Consider the following 20,355-nt stretch of genomic DNA (forward strand, 5'->3'; position numbering starts at 1 on the left):
GTACGGTTCGGTTGGAATACCGCTAGCCGTGATGAAGTCTGCAATTGGGAATAAAACCATTCCGGTAACCGGGTTCGCTCTGTAACGCGACAAACGTGTGCCGTTTCGACGACCGCGAAAAGTGAAGTACGCGAAACGAAGTAGGTAACTCGACTTTTAATTAAGCCCCCGTTCAATTACAAACGCTCAACCCCGTCTCCTCTATCTCCGATTGTCCGCTAGTTGCAACGACCGCAAGCACTCTTCATCGTTCCTCAACGAAATAACGCGGTTATCCTCTTGCATCGCGTCATCTATCTACCTGCAATATTCCCGTTATACCTACCTTACGGAACCATCTACTTCCACGTAACATTTATCGCTCGCAGTTTCGCGAAATTTCACCGGAAAATACTGTGATACCGTAATCGCGTTTTACGCGCGCAATTGAATTAACGTAACATTGAAACGATTAAATTTTCCGCGCTCCTTTCGCACAATTGTGCTACCTATTTCATTTGTACGTATCAATTTGAAGCTAACGTGTCTTCGGTTCATGATCCGCCAATTGGACGTAAATTTACCGTGTAAAAGTGAAACGATACACCCTCGTGAAGTAACCTTTACACTCGTCCAAGTGTATATTCATAAAGTTCGTATTCCTGTGGTAACCGCAAAGCTATCTGGATTCTGCACGATTTAATGCCGCTTGTCAGACAGTTTACGACTTCTGTTAACCGCAACGGACGGATGCCCTTTTTCCTGCTCCCTCGATCTTGCCCCGGACGCTGATTAGGTAAATAGCCTAAAGGTTCGACCCTTACGCCAACGTATCCGTCACTGTACACGCTCGTACAGAAGAGGAATGTGATTGCATATGTATTGGCGGAGAAGCTAGTAAACTGATAGCCCTCTTCCTTAGGGACGTATCAGCGTGGAAAAACATGCGATACCCGGAATGAATGCGGGATCCGGAATAGCGATTTCCAACTTTTGCGATTTCACCCTCTCCTTTCGTTCGTGAAATATGGACCAAAAGGACGGGATGATCTCTTTTTCTATTTTCTCAAATTATAATAAATCGTGTAGATTTTCAGACAATTTAAAGAAATTGTTATTCGAATTTTGATTTCGATTCTACCCAAGGTTCTACCTTGATTTCAAAGTAGCCATTACGCAGCAATCTCAATGTATATAACCATTATTTTAACCGGAAAGAAAGCAGAAGGTGGTGCAAATGCAATTACCCATAACGAGGACTGAGAACATATCAAGCCGGCTTCGTGGCCCATGAAACTCTATTTTTCCAACAAGAACCGAGGGAAAAAACTGCGCTCTCGTCTAAACTCGTCCCCGATGGTCCGACATCTTTCTTTCTCCAGTTCTCTCCCTTGGTCAAGCAGCAATTCCTGCCAACATCCCCTTTTTCCTAGCATCCCAGTCCTCGGTGTCGGTATTTATAGCATCGAGGAACCGCAGAACACCGGGAAAGCTGCTCAGCAGGGTTGAAACCACCCTGACCAAATCCACAAACCATTTCTTCTAGCATGCTACGTCCGTAAGTTTGGCTTCTTCAGGCCGCACACGCATTGCAGGCAACCGCCACACGGACACGGTATTGCGGTTAAAAGCCTTAATCGTTGTTTCCGCGTCTTTCCTCGATGAAGGAGAAGAATCGGTCTGCAACTTCTTCGAACCGTCCTTCTAAACACGGCTCCTTCTTTTCATCGAGCCTTCTTAATCTTGACGGGTGTTGAGTCGATGCCACGCGTTATGGCTCGTCCACTGTCATAGATCATCCAACTTCTTGCGGTACAAGCGCTGAAAAGTTTCTCCTGGCTGGAGCAGCTTTTTGGAACTTTCGAAAAGCCACGTCCTATCTTTGATAAATGTTACATGGTCGGTTTACACGCTTCGTGTCGCGAGCAACCTATACGCTGTCGCGATATCCGGTGGAAAAGAGAGGATTTTGGAACAAAAAAAAAAAAATAACGGTGGATCACCTCACTTTTGCGAGCAAACGAACCTCGAATTCCGAACCTCGTTTACGCGTTCCCGGAAGCGGATGATGCGGTTGTTTCCGAGAGATTTTTCAAATTGCTTTTCAATTTGGCTCGCGGTGAAAATTATTTTACCGCGCAACCTGCAATTTCGTGTTCTCCTCTCACTTTTCCTTGCTTTCCTTTTTCGTCCTTCGATTTTATTGCCTCCTTCTGTGCGCTTCTTTTTTTTAAGCGCGACAGAATTTCATCGATACACCGGATGCACAAGGTATCCACTTCTTTATCCAGAAAAGTCGTTTCCTCTGCCATCCCCACGAGAACCATTTCCTTTCCATTATTTTCACCGACATTCCACCGGTTAATATTGGAATCCCTCCAAGTATTTCACAATCCAAGCGGCATCTTCGATCCCGCGTCATCCATTTCCCGGCATCGATATAAACGACGCTTTTGCATATCCCTAATTGCACTTTCGTTGTACGGAAAAGTTGGAATTTCTTAATGAACCCATCCTATTATTAAAACACGCCGTGTTTTATGACACTACGTTAAACGCTATCATGGTAAAAAATCTACTTACGAAACGATCTCGGAAACGGGCACGCAAACATACCCGCATCCGCTGAAAAGAGGCAGCGAGGGAAATGCATTTATTCCGTCTTATTTAATACACGGATCCAATCTCTCTCGTTCGAAATACGTTCGCATAAACTTGGGGAAATTTAAAGGGTAGGAAAGAGTGGGCAAATAAATGCACACGGAAGGGAACGCTACGTTGAGAGTTTCTCCGCATAGCGTGCCACGGAATTATTTGCGCGAGAGCGACGAAAAATCATTCGGCTAGGCAAGGAATTTTTCCGGCTTTCCTTTTTTCTACCTCGAGACTCGATATTACCCCGGGGGCACACTTCACGAAGCAAGTTTGACGCAAGTAATACTTTATGTGTACGTAAGGCACATACGTCTGCGCGTCCTTTTAACGAGCTGAAAGTAGCCAAGATACGACGGCATGATACGCTTAGCGACGTATTGTAAGCCGACATTCATTCCAGCCGTGGGTGTACACGTAAGCGTAGTACACGCGAACGAACACGGGATGACGATAGCTAGTGGTAGTTGCAGACGTTTTCTCATACATACGCTCGCACATGATCGTGGCACCATGACAGCAACGCTCGGACTAACAGACCCTGGGCTATCGTAGGGCCACTCGAGACGGCTGTTAGCATGTTGACTTAACTACCTACAAGAATTAACAAGCCAGCCACTTTTTGTCTGGCTACTTATTTTTTTCTCCTTATCTTTTGTTTTTGCATCAGATTCAAGGGTGGATCTTAACACTAGAACTGGCAAACCAGTCAAAATGACTGGATTCAAGTTTCTTATTTTAAATTATAAATTTTATCAAGGTACTTTTCTTGAAACGTATGTTGGCTATTAAGAATGGATGTATATATTAATACGTTGAATGTCACTGTGTAAATGGGCATTTGTTATGGGATGTATGGAAGCTCTAATTAATAAGAATACAAATAGTTAATTTTCAAATTTCAAATTCCCAATTTTTCACTTTTTATTTTATATTATTTGCCAAACGCGATATTATTTAAAATAATGTTTCTCTACTGTCTTCTTTTAATTATTCAGGTATGTGTAATTTGAGGTACAGGTTACCGGTAACCCCCACGACATTCAACTATTTAATTTTCTACATTATTTTCAAATTAAAAATAAGTGTATATCACACGTCGGTAGTTCTAATGTTAATTACGAACTCTGTACACATGTGACGGACTGAATAATTCAACCGTGAATTATAATGAGTTATTTTGAAAAAAAGCTGTTCATTGTATCATGCCCTAAGTACATTCGAAACGCTCTTCTTCAACACCGAGGAAGCACACGTTTACGTCAGGGTCATAAAACACGTCGACGACGTGCATTAAGAATTGCCGTTGAAAAATGTCCGTACATAAACAGAGAGTCGACGAGCGAGCAAGTTTGCTTAAGTGTCCTCCCCCGCTGCTACCACGAGCTAAAGTTTCACGGACAAACGACGAAACCGATAAGTTCAGGCCTCGACTCATAAATTACGGGGCTGATTAAGGGTAACAAAGCTCCGTTCCTGCTTCCTCCATCCATTGTCAAGAGCCAGTATACGGCAGGAAAGTTTGCCGGTTGAAGAGAGTTGGTCGATAGTTTGGAGACAAAGCGTTACTTATAGGGCAACACTTTTTTTCCGAATACACAGAAGGGTAAGAGGAGCCGTGTTCAGGTGCACAATCCTTGGCGAACACGGGAAAAATGTTGAAGCTTGAAGCGGATGGGCCTGGGTTACCGATGTTCCCATTGGGACTCGTCGAACCGACGGAAAGATGGGAAACCTACTTTTCCAGAGGCTCGAATGTTTCCGCGTTCCCTGAGGGACAGTGATAAAAACCGAGAACCGTCAGCATTCGACAATGAAACTGCCTTAACTTCCAGCCTTTTTTTTCGACAAAGGGTCTCAGCACGGGCTGACGGAGACGAGCCGTCGACAACTCGTAAACTCCCGTCAATTGTCGACGATCGGTGAAACAAGGGAAAATGACGAGATCGAAAGTTGCCATTTTACTCGGGATCACCGATGCAAGAGAAAGAATGAAATGAAGAAAAATCCTCCCTGAATTCCGCCTTCATAAATTGGGTGTCTACTTTTCAAGGATCTCTGAACTGTGCATAGCAACTGTGCTACGGTATTTTCAGATACATTTCCGATAAAATCGTAACACGGACGTGCGAAACGATCGCGTTTCCCGCCGATATTGTGTGGCCGCGGTTCCTATCACAATTCGTTTAATCAACGAACAATGGGGGTTCGAAAACGAATTGTCATACAGCCAGAAGCGTGTTTGACGCTATCGAAACATTTCAGAATGGTAGCAGCAACGATCGTGTACTCGCCGCCAGAGCAAACATGACGGATTAGAGAGGCATTGTTGTAAGGAACCGAGGGATGAGAAGACCTCGTTCGTTTTCGCGCAACGGGAGAAAGTGAGCGAGAGAGAATCGAAGTGGATGGGTCAGGTAGTTTGGGATTTTGATTGAGGTCGGAAGTGCGTCGAAGGGATGAACCAATATCCATTGTTAGGTTTGTGAAAGTTTGGTAGCATAGCTTTGCCGATCACGGGTTACTTTGCGCGGTGCACAGTAGTCGCACGATTGTCAGCTTCGTTCGCGCATTTATTTGTCTCCCGAGCCCGTTCGTTGACTGGTAGAAAATTGCGTTGACGAGCGGAACAACACTGACTGCCTCCATCGATCAAGTGACAATGAAGCTTTTCGAATAAAATAATACGTCGTATATATATGTACGCGTATCTGTGCTAGTATGCAAACATGGAACTGATGTAAAACGTAATGGAAATTCTCTGCTTCGAAAGATGGGTTTTGGTTAAACAACCTATCTGTCATGATCAATATTTCATTGAAGTTAAATTTTCATTCGTATCGTCGTTTGCGTTCATCTCCGATAAATATCATTTAAGTGAAAACTGAAATTGAACGCTGCTGATATTACAACTCTATATTCGTGTCAACATTGTACAGGACATTTAAAATATTTCTTCTTTTTCATAATAAAATCGACTTCAATTTAGAAAATATTGGCTCTTTTTATTTTAACTTACTGTTAACCCTCCAGATATTTATTTTTACCAATTAAAATCAAATTTGATAGTTTTCAGGAGATTCATAACGTGAGTAAATAATACTCTATCATAGAAATACATTGAGTCTTTCTCTATTTGTGCAATTTTCCTATCTATGAGTCTATGTACATTGAAACGTATCGAAAATACTTAAATACATCATACAAGACCTTTAAAATTTTTTTCCTTTTTCACAATAAAATCGACCTCAATTTAGAAACTATTGACTCTTTTTATTTTAACTTACAATAAACTCTCCAGATATTTATTTTTCCCAATTAATCCTTTAATTATATCTTAAAGTACAGACTTCAATAAGTATCCCTGAATTTTTACAGATTTTTTGAAAACCAAGAACAGTAAGAAAATCAGCCACGAACTTAAATGATCTTGAATGCAGATCTCGTCACTAAAAACAAGGTTTCAGACGAAAGATTAACGCGTACCAAACTTTACACGACTCTCATCGAAGAATCTTTCAACTACCTTCGATCAATATCGAAGAGTTGTAACTTCTATAAAACTGATGCACGCGCTTCATCGTGAACGCAACAGTAATTAAACCGGCGTTCGTAGGTAAGTTTCATCAGAAGGTTAAAGGTAGAAAATCTCGACGAGCGCGAAGATACCACGGTATCTTATACAAACGCGTTTCTAAACTCACGCTACGCTAATATTCTTGTACACCGTACGTTTCAGCGTACACCGATAATCCTCAAGATAAATAGGTAATTAATCGTGGTTGCCTTCTATCACGCGACCTAGCGTTGCGCACGCATAATGCCTCGGGTCAAAGCACGCCGATCACCGCCCTCGTATAACGCAGCCACCCTATAAATAGGGAGGCGAGAAGTGTTTCTTGAAACAATATTAACGACACGAAGGAATCCGTGCCGCTTCTATGTCTCCGAGCGACTCCTACTCGCTTTGTTAGCCGCCGCTTTCAATCTGCTTCGATCGTGTTTTCTTTGTGTCACGCTCCACAGGTATCGTAATGCCATTGTCGAAAGGAAAACCAAGAGCAACGAGGAGCTACGACACGCTCTATCAGCTTCTTGCTGGCTATCGAAAATGTATGTACATACACGGTGTGATGCAACTAAAAAGTAAATGATTTTACAGGAAAAATGATCGTCGATGATAAATCTAACCCCCCTAATCGCTAGATCGAATTTGAAACGAACCGATTGAAATTGGGTCATAAGTTAAAACGCCATCTCGACTGCAATTCCGAAATAAATCCAGCCCGATTTAATTAAGTTCGGTCGTGTAAGGCGGTCGGTAGCCTCGATGGAGTAAAAAACAAAGGAGCGGAAAAGAAGCGTCCGAGAGGCAGGAAGAAAGAGGACGAGGCGGGATAAAAGTCTACGAAGGACCGTGAAGTTTTCCGATCGATTCGAGGGGCTCGCTTCCGTATTCCTTTGTGGAGAATGAAAGAAGTGCACCGTCGCCGAAAGCACTATTCTTGACTCGATATCGGTCCGTCTGAGAAAACGTTGGTCAGATGTAATCGGTGTAACAAGCACGAGTGCTCTCCACTCGATTTCAACGATTCGGAACGCTACAGAAATCTACCTGGCTGATTTATTTGGAAACATCGTTATCTCGCTCTGCTCACCTAGATTAATATTCGCTTATTTATTTATCTACACATTTCATCTCTATATACAACTGGAATTTTACCAGAACTCATTAATTAATTTACCATCAAAATACACATAAATCATTTTTCTATAAACAACGTTTCGTTTCCTTTCCTTGGAAAGAAAATTTAATTAAAGGGTAGAGGCATGCATTCAAGGTGATTAGCAACGAAAATTTTGAAACGCCCACTAGGTGTACAGCGTCGAACGCGCGAAAGCAAGCAGACAGATTTCAAGCTACGATAAACGACTATCAAGTGCTTAGTATCACGCTGGTAATTTATTGCAAACTGTAATGTTATGTTCGTGCGTGGAACTTCGAGTAAGTCTATATAATGTACCGTCACTTAATCATTATCAACAATTTTGAAATATATGCGCAACAATAACGTGCGTGTTTAGAACGTTTAATTTGAAACAAATTTGTACCTTCCTTCTCCATTGATCAATCGGTTGGTTTTCATTTCTAATTACGAAGCTACAGAAATGTTTTCAATCTACCAAACCTGATAACTAGATTTTCATTTGGAGAGCAAAATTGCTATGTTCTTAGAATTGCTATGTCAAAGAATGGTCCAAAATTCGGACGTTTCGGGGCCGTGAAAAATGACAATGCCGTGGAAATAATGAGCACAAGAAGGCACCGTTGTGAGATATAGTCGAGATCCACGCGCGCCTTCATCATTCCGCTCAATGACGCGTCAAACGCAATCAGAGTGGAGATTACCCCGACGAGGCCTGGGGCTTCTCACTTCCCATAACCATATCCCACCGATAATCCAACCAATTATTGTAGTTCGTGCGAGAGCACGAAGGAAGGCTGGATAGACGACGTCTGAAGCATTATTTCCGCTTTGTCGAGTACGTTGGTGTCTTCCTTTCGTGGCACTTAACACGAGATCAGTATGTGTGTGTGTGTGAGCATGTAGCCGTAGAAATTCATGGAGGGTATACGAATACATTATCGATCGGAAGTATACGACATTAATCAATTTATACACTTCGTTAAGGCGAGTATTGAATTATCGTCTCTGCAATCCTCGTTTCTACCCAATTCTCCGCTCTTCCTAGTACTCGTGTAGTTTTGTGTAATTAAATCTAACGACGTCTATCGCTGAAATACCTACTTTCCGTTATAGTTTTTCACGCTTTCTCTCGAATCGAATTGATTTGATTAAACTATGAAAAGAAATCAGCAAAACGAAATCCAATGAAAGCCAGAGTAAGAATTAAAGCGTACCTGTTTTAATTACCCGCCTTTAATCAACCCTTCCTATTCGTCTGTTTATTTAATTATTTTAAAACCTCGCTTTATAGAAAAAGTATGAATAGTGCAGTAGCTAAATGATACCCGGGACACTAAATCCGATGAAATATGTAATTATGTAATTGAAACAAAAGTTTCATTAATGCGACTAAAGATATCAAGTACTTTATTCTTTTAGATAAAAAATGTTAGTTGATTATTTCAACAAATTTCGCTGCTGTAATTGTACACCAGCTTTTCGTAATAAATATATATTTTAAATTAAAAAATGTCCTTTCTTCTACAACTGGAGATTCTAATAATTGGTCAGAAATTCGATTTTGTCCACGTGGTCGCATGACCACTTTGCCGAGATGTTTTTAATCCTGTGAAAGCGACTTAACTGAGTTATCCAAGCTGATTTCTCTTCCAGTAGCCTAATTGACCAAGCCGTTGGTTGATTGTGCCATTCTTCCTGGCTCGCCAATTGCACCCTCTAACCCGCTAGTTTCCCATTTGACCGTGTATCCACACTTAATCATATTTGTATTCTGCCCTCCGTTTCTGCGGACACTTAATGCCTCTCGTGATTTGTTTGCATTTAATTAGGAAAAGTGATTTTTGTCGCGAAGAAAATTCTACAATAAATTTTGTTTCCGTTTCCTATTTTAAGGACTTTAAAAAAATGAAATGATCGAAATTTCTAAATGAGAGAAATTATTAAAGCGCCTTTGTTGTCCTAAATTCGCAGAAGCAAAGTTATCGTTTCTCCCGATAACAACGTCGGTAGAGAGCAATTAATCGTTATCAAAGAAATTCTATTAACACGGTAGAAATATTGGAAGGATGACTTTGGATCAAAGGTTCGTTAGAGAAATTGAAGCAGCGTGTCGTTGCATCGATGCACCGTCTAGTATCTAAACTTTTCAGGTCATCCGAGCTATCTTGACCAGCTGAACGAATTCGTGTTGCGCAGACTAACGAACCGTGTGAAAAGATCTTTAAAGTCTATGGAAACTAACTGAGCCGAGCGAACGATTCAGCTTGAATTCGATTCAATCGTGGCTGGATTCGTGCGAGCAATATCGTTGCGGAGTTCGAATCGCGTTAACGATCGGTCTTCATGTCCTCGCTGCTGGTAACAACCGGATTGTTGGAACGAATCGATCGAACAGGGATCGTCTAATTAAATTGAACCTCTTCGCCCTACCTTTTCTTCGACATCTCGCACTCCCCTATCGCGGTAATTAAAAGGAACTTTCTATAATTTCTATCGTTGCCAGTTCGCGATCTCGGCATTGTCGTTCCTTCTTTTATATCTACTAAATTTCGGTTAATGGTGAATTTCTGAACGCGTTTAATGGCAGAAAATCCGCATCCAAATTTTTGTCAGAAGAAACTATTCTAATTTTAAAATTGATGCTGTATATTAAAAATTTGATTAACCTTCTCTCGCGATAGCAGAAGTATTGCCTCAAGAACGAACCAAAATAAACAAACGCAAAATAACTTTTCAGTAACCGCAATGGGTTCAGGTAAGTAGTTGTGCTATAATACTCGAGTATTATAGCACAAGCAACTTGCAAGATTGCTATACCAAGCGTTGTTGGAAATTAGAGCCAAGGTGTGTAGCTAGTCGCTACATTTGCCACGTCATGAGTTTGTGACGTTTCATTGTCTGCTGACTAGGAGGATGCAAAACCAAAGACAAACACGAACAATTATGAACATCTGTAGATGTAGATATTGGTTAGCTCGGTATGAAAATAAATAATTGAACATTTATCAAAGGAATCAAAATATGCGCTAGATTGCTGTTAAATTCAGAGTCCGGTGGTTACCCGTCACGTGGAAATTTAGAGGGAACCGCGTCTCTAATGTCTACGTTACAGCCAGCCCATTTACGTGACAAGTCTAATGTAACGTGGCCTCGCGCCACGTTCCATTACAGTAGCTAGAATTTCAACAGGCGCGAAATGTCTGCTGGTAATGGTACCTTTGACGATAATTGAAACTATCGTGGCTACCGTACGTTGAACAGGAGCATCGCGAACGGCTACAACGCCTTGAGCAAGTGGCAAGCAACGCGCGATTGCAGCTGGTCACATGGTAACTTAATTAGTCGCGAATCTAATTTGCAACCAGGCTATTCCTTATTCGTCTCGTTCAAACGATTTCGATGATACAAATTTACTCTCAGACGTTGCAATTCTGTCGAATCATTGTAATTTTAAGAGATCTAAAGAAAGGATCTCTTTGATGTTTGATTTGGAATGCTAGGATAAGATACGAGAAATCGATTCAAGAACAACGTAGTTTCATAATATCATCGCTGTTACATGAGACGCGATGCTTGGTAAGCAGATTTTCCTGTCTGAGCCACGGACTAGTATTGTTGCGTTATGGGGACGAAAATCGTTCCTCCACTTTTCTGGACATCAACGAATATTCTCTATTATCATGCAAATAGATTCTCTTTGAGACGTTTCAATGCCATATTAGTATCCGCATTTGGATGATCTGCTATCGTACCCTCGTCTCCTCAAAATGTTCCATAATGGAAACTAGACTCCACAGAATACACATGTTTTACATTTAAAACGAATATAACCTATTGAACTATCTAATCATTTATTAAGTGTACAAATTAACTCTGTGCTTTCTTTTTAATTGAACATTGATTTTGAAAAAGTCATGGTAACTTCAATTATTAAATTCTCATTTCAAATGGATTTAACCCATTAAGCTATCAATCTAATCATTTATAAAATGTTCAAATTAATTTTGTGCCTTCTTTTTTAATTAAACATTTATTTTCAAAAAGTTATGGTAACTTCAGTTACTGAATTCTAGTGCTAATTTTCAAATACACAGAAACTATTAAAATTTAAAATAAGTATTAGTGAAGAATGTCTAATGACACAGATATTCAATTAATTTATACACCTAATATGTAACAAATTATAAAAGATTATGGAATTAATTATTACCGAATTAAAATAAGTTGCACGTGTCTCGTAATTTTGGACGACAATGTACGTATAGTAGTATATCTTTTCGTTTCTCTCTACCTTGCCATTTTTCTCGCCACTTTCGCGATCCATCGTACGGTAGCGCAATCTCGCCGACATAATCGCGTGTAATCGCTCACGTGTAAAGTCCACGAGTAGCACATGCACGCATCGATGCACGCTACGCGGACATACCAATAGATATGGGAACCACAGACCGAGACGCTACTCGAAAACGCTATTCCATTCGATGGTTATTCATGCGCTGGTAAATCAGTAATCGAGCGTGCGCTGGAGAGCTGAAATATGAGAGTGTAATGCGCATAAAGAGGAATGGACTCCGAGCGATTTACTCCAGGCAACTGGCGCGCGTCTCGTGGAATCCACTTCGTTCAGAGATTTCTTTTCTTCGAACGAAATAACAAAATCCAAACCTTCCGGTTGATTATTCACCAATCAACTTTCAATCTGTTTGCTCTGTAACTATGTCGACCGAGTTAAAATGAATTTATTCAAAAATTGTTAGATAACTTTTAAGAATTCTACACCAACAGACTGTACTTTTAAGTAATATGAAGTTTAACCCATTTACATCGTACCAAATAATGGAGAATATGCCCTTATCTTAATTTATTTTTCTTATTAGGTATGTAAATTAATTCGGAGCCTTTAGTATTATGATTTCTCAATTACTGTTTTTAGTTTCAACATTTTCCCACGCTTCTGTGTATTTGAGAATATGATAACCATAAATATTACCTCAATAATTGGAATTACCATGATTTTTTAAAAATAAATGTTCAATTAAAAACGAAGAAAAGGTACAGAATTAATTAGTACACCCAATGAATTAAATTTACAATTATTTCAAAAAGTATTAAAAGTTTAATATTCCAGTGACTTTCGAAGCGATTTGATCAAATTTGTCATTATAATAACGAAACTTGAAACTATCCGAATTACAGTGAAATAAAAAAAAAACATTTTAAAGATTTTATCAGAAAATCTTGTAGCTTTGTAACGAACAATCTACGCGTCTTCCATGAGCTCATCAAAGGGGTGGTTAGAGTATACCGATATTTCATGACTTCTAAACTAATCGTCGCGATTATCGTGACGCGGTGTGCAACTATAGCAAACAAACCGGTGAAGCGTAAACTTTCGATGACTTTGGCTGCACGCTCGCGGCTCGTGTGATTACATTTTACACTTGGAGTGCACGTGAAACGCGATTAAATCCATCGTTGCCTCCTTCGCGGATTCCTACCAAGTTACACGTTTAATCGATTTCGAGTATAATTAACGAAAGGACGCATCTCCGTTGGATAATAATAAGACGGTAGCTGTTATACCTTTGATCCCAAACTGACTGACGCGACGGCTGGAACAATAACAAAGACACGATAGACAGCATCTAACGAGGAAATCTGCTAACGCTTGTACCTGTGCACCATGTTAATTAGCGTACCGGGTATCCTCTCATTTCTATCCCTACCTGTTTCCACAATTCCTAATTCCCATCTGCTCTAACTCCCCGTCGCGTAACCCACGTCCAATTAGCTCGACATTTGCGCGGCTTCTGCCTTGCATTCCAATGTAACAACGCTTATGATTCATGAAAAGATTTGGTAAGAATTTCAATCTATTAATACTTAGAAACTATAAACGAGCTGCTTTCATTCTTTTTACATTAGAAGAGGTATCAAAATAGAGATTTAAATTTAAACTCGAACAAACGCGCAACTCGAAGAGATTCTCTATGCAAATGAAGGACTTTAGGCTCGATATCTTCCAGTTAATTTCCTTTCGCGAGATATACGAACATGGCCGATTAAAAGGAGAAGAACCTAAAAAAGATTTTCGATGCGAGAACCGCATCGTTCCTAAGACTACGTACGAATCCAAAAAGGTTGCAGAAACTGCTGAAGGCTAGGAGGAAACAAGAAGAAAAGCGATGTACCAGTAGAAAACGTGGTGCACTTAACAGGCTGGCGCCAGGCCAACTGCAATCCCTGCGCAGGAACACTAAGCTTCCTGCATTTTAAACGCACCTGGACGACTTCCGCCATTAATAGATTATCCGACAACCGTTCGCCTTAGTCTTCTGCTGACTCGTCTTATTCCACCTGCGGTTTATCGAGAGAGGATTTAAGAAATACGACCATGACGGAGGTCCCAAAAATATTCAAATCAAGTGCATGCAGGACTTTGCCATTTTATCTTTTTCTTCCAATTTTAATATTCGAAATTGAGAACAGGAAATGTTTAAAGCTTTTAAAGTTACTTTTAATTTTGACATTTACTTCTTAACACGAAAGGTAAATCGAGCTTCCTGAAAGATGCAACGATATTCTTTGAGTCCCTTTGTGCTATCTCTGTTGTTCTATTGTTTATTTATGCTCTCGAATCAAGGGAAAGTAGTTAATGCAATATTAAAAGGTGAATAATCAGCGGAGTTATTTGCATCGAGAACATCAAGCGGTTTTTGCCTGTTGCTGCGCGAAACAGTCTGCATAAATTTTCGATGAACTGCCTCGCAACACATGCTTAGTAATGTCCGTTAAAAAATGACATGGCATCTCTCACCTGTTGCGTCGGAATAAGAACGTCCAGTGTTTTACTTAATCCTACAGCTAAAGAGCTCGAGGGAAGACCTTCGTGTTCAGAAACGCGGCCCGTTTAATAATATTACCCGCAATCTGCGAAGCAATGTATCATGCGCTTTGTCCTCGCCATCTGATTAGCCGGGAAACCATTTCTCAGTGCAGATACGATGGGTCGACGAACAGTGGCTCATTGTTTTGATGCAATTTCAGATACGCGAATCAGGTGAAATTTAAGATATATAAGTCGAAAAATCATCGAGGTTAACCATTGACCAGCGGAGACCGGGTCAATCGTGGCCCAGATTTATAAAATATATACAATGGTACTAACGTGAAGTTAAATATGTAATGTTTAAACAAAAAAGTTTCATATATTGGAAGGATAACGTAAAGGAACAGTGTAAAATACAGAAAATAAAAATTAGGTTTCTCTTCATAGTCTACCATTTGGAAATAAAATTAATTATAGGAATGTTTACCAAAGAGATTTTAAGTAACATATATTATACTATTTACGCAAAATATCAAATGAAAGGGTTATATTGAAAATTGAAACTATTCTGAAAATCTACACTGAAATATGAAGCTGTGAGAAATAATTCAAACCATACACGATCGTTTCCAACGTGTTAACAAGGTGTTAAATACTTCAGTGAAAACGGTCCGTTTGCTCTACAATTTCAATACCATATCCTACAATCAAAAGAATTTCTTTCCAGCTGAAACACTTGTCAAGCTTAATAGAAAAGTCGGATTAATCAATCGTAGTATCCGGCAGAAATTCAGCAGGCAAAAATATTTCACCGTTTCTTCTATTGCCCCGGATGAAACGAGCTCGTCAAGCCCTTGATTCCCGGGGAAATAGAATCCGTACGAATCAACCGGAATTGTTGATTCAGAATCACCGTACAATAGGATCTGATTCGCGAGATTGTGAACAGCATCACGTGCGCGGTTTTATTAAAAGAGATTCAGAAGCGTCACGTTAAAGCGACAAATCTCCCCGTTGGATAAACTTAAGCCGCGTATATTACGTGACAATCGAGCCACACCTGGTCCCAATCGGGCCGCTTCAATTCTCGCCCGCTTTTTTTCAGTCTGGGATAAAAGCAACCAAGCAAGAGACAGGAGCTTGCTTTATCGCGCTTCTTCTTCACCCTTCCTATCGTCTCTTCTTTTTCAACGTTCCTTTATGTCAACACGGAGCTTGCGCACCGGGAATCCGGTCCCTTACCACCCTTCAATCAGCCTCTTCCATATTTATGCGCGGACCGTCACTCCTCGCGGAGAAATTTTCTTCGAGTTCAAAACGGACTACATTATCATAATCTGTCGGAAGGTACGACACCGGCCAACGACTCGGTAGCTTTAACGTAATTATTAATCAGAATCCAAGATGATGACGCTGCGGGGAATACCGGTCCCCTTTCGAATCCTACTGTAATGCGATTTCGATTATGAAAAGCACGTGCTATTCCCGTGGCTATACGTGATTCAACCTCCAAATCTAATAGGAGAGTTAGATCGGCTTGATTGCATGCTTCGGTATTCTATTCTATTTTACAAGAAGAAGGATGTTAAAAAATGGCCACTTTTTCCGAAACCTTAAAAGTGTTTTCCAAGAAACAAAAATAGACTCCTTATTGACTTGCCAAAAAAAACTATGGGAAATGTCACGGCTGTAATTTGGAAAATTTGAAATCCATGAAACGCTTAACTTCAATTTAACGTCAGAAAATAATATTTAAAGAAGTTTTGTAATAACAGAGATTTCCGCGGAACAACTTGTACAGACACGACATTTTTCACGCGGATTTGTAGCCGTCGAAAAGCAGAGATTCGCTATTTGTTAAACCGTACAGTTGCTTCGAAGTTGTTCGTCGAAACGGTTCCAAGGAACGTTCCCAAGCTTCAATCGTGTTCGCATTTAATGCAATTTATGAAGTTTCACGGACGAGTTGTAGAATTTTATCTCGCGCACGTCCGTGCACTCCACGGTTCCTCGATTTTCTTCGCTTCGCTTCCTCTTCGACCCCCGCGTTCCCTCGCGCATCCTATTCCCACGTTCCTTCTGCTTACGTTCCGCAAAAACTTTACAGAATGCAATTATACCGTCCATTTTGCAACGTTACAGAACCGAGAAACGTGTTTCGTGAAAATAAATGAAATTCTTTCGCGTTAAGTTAAGGAACTTTCGCCTGGCTATAGATCAACGAAGTTTATTGCATATCAAGTAGCTCCTTTCGAAATGTATACCCGAAATACTATTTTTAATGAGAAATCTAAAAAATTTCAAACATTGCAACAATTTATCTTACCATTCCAAAAGTGAATCCACGTTTACTTTGGAAACGTCAAAGTAATTTGGCAAATTTATAGCAACAAAGTTCCTCGAACAGCTCATTATCGGATCAAAGAGACGAATACCCGTGTATCTATTTGGTAAGCACCGAGAAGATTAGTCGCTACGTCATCGTCGAGGTAACAACGCGACGACGCCGACCACTGCCTCGTTGCGTTCAACCCTTTCATTGTTATTATCTTAATACGATAGTGTAAGGTCTGGTACCGTCTGACCCGCTCTCGGTTTAACGAGATTAGCATAATACCGCGAAGCCCTTCTCAGAAGTCTGGGTCCTCCCTGCCTCTTTCGTCTTTACCCCCCTTCTTCGACGTTCAACTTGCCACAGCTTTATGTCTGACATGGACTTACCCCGAGCCGTTAGTCGAAGTTGCTGGTCGACGCGGATAGACGGATGGCCGCTCGGCTCGGGCTTCGTGCAACGACAGACATTCGCGCCGGAAAGCGGCCACAAAACACAGGAAGGCATGAACTGACATTAAACATTCCAACCTTTTTCGACTGCACAGGAAACTGCAGTTAAACCCCACTCGATGTTTAACTGCAGTTCTGAATTCTACCTGCCAAGTTTCACTACTAAGTTAGATAGTGTCGTTTCCGTTATGTCTGGATGATTTTTTATGAGAACAATCAAAATGAGGTTCGAGATAATCATTCTAGGGTTGCAGGTACTTCATCAGGGTCTGAGGACGCATCGATACCGATATAACTAGTTGTCTATTTCTGTGGGGTAATATTTGATATCATTGACGATGGGTAGATTCGTTCCATTCTACTCGAAGACAAGTTTTGTTATTATCTAGCACTCGGCCAATGTGATATCTACCCTCGTCACGTGTCGTCTTAATTCCTTCTGACCTATTCTAATCCTTCTTCATCCAACTGGATCGTGCTGACCCAATGATCGTGGCTAATCAAAAAACCTGTCAGGTTCTGGGTCCTCGGGTGTTCAAATTGGATAGTTTTCAGGAGATTCATAGGAGATCGTAGAAATATATTGAGCCTTCCTCTATTTGTGTAATTTTCCTATGTACGGATCTATGTGTATTGAAACACATGGAAAATACTTATCGTGGTATTATACGTAATTCAGTTAATCCGACCGATACCATACGAATAGTATCCGCGACATGACGCGATTTGAAACGTCCCCTCGACAAACCAGACGGCACGCGGCGTTGTTCCCCTGCGAACCTCTCTAAGCGAATACGTGGAAATAATGCATACAGAACGTGAGACAGAAATTCTGCGGCGACCGCATGAAATATATTCTCCGAGTGCCAGGCCATTCCATTGCCTAAATTATTCATGGCTTGCGGGACACTTTGCTAAAATTAGCATGCCGGCCATAATGTTAATGAATTTTTCAAAACACCGGGGGTAAAGCCGAGACAAGGCTTCAAAGTGCGTGGGCTCAGGTAGCTTGTGCGCGCGTGCGTAATTACATCCCCACGGTATCCGCGGATGAAAACTTTATGAGATTATTTAAGATTGCCTTTACCTTTTTATTAAAGAGCTCGATGCGTCCGTATTGATGGCTCGATCAAATATGGCAGGACAATATGTAAACTCACGTCGAAGTAGTTGCGCAGAGTGGTCAGAATACCTGTTGTAAGAGTGAACATACAGTTAGTTAAAGGAATAAATATAGTAAAGTAGAAATCTATGTTTAAATATGAATTAAAGTTGTAAGGAATTGAGGTAAGTTAAATAAAAATGCATGACAGAGGGAATAGAGTCTAAGTGCCGTGCGTCGCCGACCTTCCGGACGAATTTTTGGTACTTATAAAAGAACATCGTGCTAGAAAGACTCTGGCGATAGAGAAATACAATTTCTAAGTCGAAATTCTATTTCTCCAATAGCACTGAAAGCCCTAAATCTAACTAAATAGCAAAAAGTAGCTAGAGAAATAAGTTTGAATTAACTTGTACACGTATGAATTTAATACTAATGTTAATCTCGTTTATATTTCATCAACCCTCATGATCAACTTCCTAGCTAGATTAACAGGGACTAAATAAGCTTCGTTCTGCCCTTACGATGCCGTGCTTGGCGTTCTAATTAAAACATATAAAATAAGAAGAAAAATTAAGAAATACGCGTACAAGTTCCTCCTTTATGAGCACCGTAAAGTCTGCCTTCGCTGCTCCGGTACAATTAGAAACTGTCCGCGTTAACGACAAGGATGCACAGGACCCATTCATCAGTGGCGCGTTGAACAGGATTTCAGGGATAACGTGTGAAAGCTTCGAAATAAAGGGCCATGTTGAAATTTTCATCGTCGACTTGGAGGATATTCGCGGTTGCGCCCTGCGTCTTTTCAAACTTTTAACACCCACGGAACAACTTTATCCTTATTATCTTTCACGCGCTAAAAACCGTTCCTACTTCCGCTGTAATTTAACGTAATAATTGATCGAAGGATAATCGCTCGGTTAGACGGAATACAAAAGCATCACGGATCCTCTGTCGACTAAAAATTGTGCGGTACAAGATGAATCTCGGAACGAATAACAATAAATTGTGCTATCGCAAAATTCTAAACGATAACGTCCCGCACTTTAACGGGACTAAATTGCATTCGGTTAATTATGCTTGCCTCGTTTCGCAAAACACGTTCGAACTTACATGCCAGACGCAGAGAAAACGGAGTCCCGAAAGTTTGCCGGCGGTTGCTTGTAATATATGTACGTAAACTGGTGCGCACACTTTGTTAAGTTAATCGCGGACCTCCGACAATTTAACCCGCCATTAGCCTGTTTATTATAAGCAGCGACGAGGGGCATCTTAACCAGGTTCATTCGGAGTGAATTTTTCGAAAATCACACCAAACGTCTGCCGGTACTCGAGTCCTTCTGATTACCAGGATATTCGTGCCGACGAGAAAGCGAATAATAAACGAGACGTAGCGAAAGAACCGAGCAGGAAAAGGAGGAACGCGTTAATTACTGTTCATTCGTAATACTCGTTCGCGCGTTTACGATTCGAGTTCTCTTCAACTCGCTGGAGAACTCGCTTGGCTCGCAACGAATTTCTCTTCCTCTCCTCTCCCGTCAACCTACTCGCGAATTAGTATCCAGTAATGTGTTTTCCTTTTATTATTTCTACTTGGAATCGCAGTAATTTTGCCAATTAACCGTGCACCGTCGACCAATCAGCCGAGATCCAGCTAGAGAGTTTCGCAGCCGTGCCGTGAACGAAACTGCGAGAGATTTTATTTCGTTTCTTTTTACCGAAACTATTAAGGGCGCCGTACCAATCTAAATCGTCCCTCGTTTTCAGCGAGATTAAATTTCCGGGGTTAATCGTCCCGACGGACTCTTAATTCGTCGCCTTGATTCGTCGCTCGTCCAGAACGTGGAAAGCGTCTCTCTTCTTTCTCCGCTCTGCTCCGGTAACGAGAGCGAACTAGGACGTAAATAATTATATAAGCCGGCAGGACTGCTACTGAGAACGTTTAATAGAGATTTAAGCGACGAAACAGAAGGATTCTGAATTACTGTCTTCGAGTATTCGACACGCTTCATTACCGCCTTAAGACGTTAATGATTCCCATCGAGATACCGTCGTTCTTTTTATTTATCCGAGACAATCATTTTTGATCAAGTGAAAAAGTTCGATGAAAATTAACAGGTTGCAATTGAAAGAATTTCTTAAGAAGAAACTGCTTCGTCGAAATTTGCAGAGAAATAATTAACGTTTATTAAAGGGTAACTCTTTAATACGAAGAACGCGTTTAAAGTAAGAACAACTTCATAAACTGATTTATCCTGGTGGACTTTCTTTTTTATTATTTCCTCTGCTAACTCGGCAAG

The 20,355-nt window shown here is 40.7% G+C and overlaps 1 long non-coding RNA gene across 1 annotated transcript in view; it reads right to left on the reverse strand.

Moving 5' to 3' along the window:
• The window catches only part of LOC143305772 (uncharacterized), a 94,659-nt gene that overhangs the window by 23,073 nt on the left and 51,231 nt on the right, over positions 1 to 20,355 (reverse strand). The window contains exon 3 of the long non-coding RNA XR_013062918.1: positions 18,041 to 18,145. This is a non-coding gene — a long non-coding RNA (uncharacterized LOC143305772). The remainder of the gene's footprint in view (positions 1 to 18,040; positions 18,146 to 20,355) is intronic.

The sequence above is a fragment of the Osmia lignaria genome, chromosome 10 (genome assembly GCF_051020975.1).
Source record: "Osmia lignaria lignaria isolate PbOS001 chromosome 10, iyOsmLign1, whole genome shotgun sequence".
In the NCBI taxonomy this organism is placed as follows: Eukaryota; Metazoa; Arthropoda; class Insecta; order Hymenoptera; family Megachilidae; genus Osmia; species Osmia lignaria.